The sequence below is a fragment of the Aplysia californica genome, unplaced genomic scaffold, assembly GCF_000002075.1.
Source record: "Aplysia californica isolate F4 #8 unplaced genomic scaffold, AplCal3.0 scaffold00220, whole genome shotgun sequence".
NCBI lineage: Eukaryota > Metazoa > Mollusca > Gastropoda > Aplysiida > Aplysiidae > Aplysia > Aplysia californica.
In genome coordinates, this window is record NW_004797490.1 from 79,352 (window position 1) to 81,119 (window position 1,768).

Here is a 1,768-nt window from a genome sequence, read left to right on the forward strand (position 1 = left end):
GCATGTAGTTGTGACGGGCGTGGGGTGGATAAATGGATGGAAGAGCACAAAGAGGTCTGGGGGAAAGATCATCGGTACGAGGAGATAAAGAAAAGGAGGAAGAGGAGGAAGAAGAGGAGGAGGAAGAGGAGGAGGAAGAAAAGGATGAGGAGCATGAAGAAGAGGAGGAGGAGCAGGAGGAGGAGGAGCAGGAGGAGGAGGAGCAGGAGGAGGAGGATAAGGAGATGCAGGCAAAGAGTATGTTTGGAGAACGAAAATGAAAGGAGACGGACATGGCGACAAAGTTGTACAGACAAGGAGATGAGGAGTGTTCAGAAGAGGATTCGGAATGACTTTTTGGGTGGTGGGTGGGGTCGGTTTGGGGATGGAGGAGGGGGCGTTGAGGTTGGTTTAAGTACTTGGTATTGGGTGCGTGGGTGTTGGGGTAGGTTGAGAATGCTGGTAGAAGTCGAATGGGTTTCAAGTAGGGTGGGATGCTGTTGGGTGGTGGAAGTAAAGTGAATGAGAGAGGACAGATTACGGCAGAAAATCTGATGAGTTGGACTTGTCAGTTAACTCACTGAGGCACACGTTCGGCTCATCGTTCGACAACGTTTAAATACGCGCTGTTTTGGTGCACCTTAAGAAAAAGAAGCATAACATATTTTTCATTCTGTTTTCCTTATCTGAAACTTTAAAAAGGCATGCAATAATTTAAATGCCTACGGTGTAACGTTTGAACTGATGACATTTTATTTGAGTATAGTGGTTCTAAAAAAGATCAAAGGGGAGTTCTGTGTAACCTGGAGAAAAATCGCAGAGATCGATGTTTGATGTACAGTGTAAAAAAGTGGAAGGAAATGGAATAACATCAAGAGGCTAGCCTAGGATAGAGAAAGGTGGAAAGTGTTTGTTCGTGGTGCAAAGTGAGAAAGGCAATGAAGATGATGGTGATGATGATGATGTTGACGATGAAGGTGGTGGTGGTTCTAAATGTGCAGCTACATTGTCTGCTGTTAATCGAATATAATTATATCGTGCCCGCTATGTACTTAATTCTTTAAAGGCGAAGGGGACACGTAAGTAAGAACCGATCAGCAGACCATTAGCAATGTTTTATACTATCATGATATACATATCGGAAACCCGATAGAGCTATTTTCAAGTCATGCATGTTCTTGTCTGCCATTTTTTTTTTGGGGGGGGGGGGTTATTAGATAAAGTAACCAATATCTTTAAAAAGTCCGAATAAAAAATAACAACAAAAGTCAAACAAAAAATGAACGGAAAAAAAGAAAAAAGAAAAAAACCGAAAAAAACCCCCATCAAAGTTATAAATCTCTTTCAAATCTAGTATGTGGAATGACTAGATTGCGTGTCTGATACTCCCTAAAAGAGTTAATGTACTCACCGGTTCACAGCTGGTGTAGTAAGTACGTCACGCTGGGGTGACCTGATTTGTCGTTTCTGAAAGAAAAGGCGAAGGTTTGTTAATGATAGTACATGTATTAGAAGAAAAGTTATTTCTTTAAATATCCTCGTTCTCATCAAGTGTTGTTACTAATTATTGGCCGTGATATTAACTGTGTTGTTTTCTTTTTGTTATTTGTATTTGTTTCTATTTTGTTGTTGTTCTTTTTAGGGCGTTGGGGTGGAAGGTTTTATTATCTCTCTCTCTCTCTCTCTCTCTCTCACTCTCTCTCTATCTCTCTCTATTCCTCTTCCTGTCTTTCTCTCTATCTCTACCTCTCTTTTTTTCCTTTTTATTTTGTAGTAACCCGCTGTTCTC

At 41.1% G+C, this 1,768-nt stretch overlaps 1 long non-coding RNA gene across 1 annotated transcript in view; it reads right to left on the reverse strand.

Annotated features, from left to right (window-relative positions):
* The window catches only part of LOC101855424, a 169,961-nt gene that overhangs the window by 66,926 nt on the left and 101,267 nt on the right, over nucleotides 1-1,768 (reverse strand). Inside the window, exon 3 of the long non-coding RNA XR_220520.3 lies at nucleotides 1,391-1,446. This is a non-coding gene — a long non-coding RNA (uncharacterized LOC101855424). The remainder of the gene's footprint in view (nucleotides 1-1,390; nucleotides 1,447-1,768) is intronic.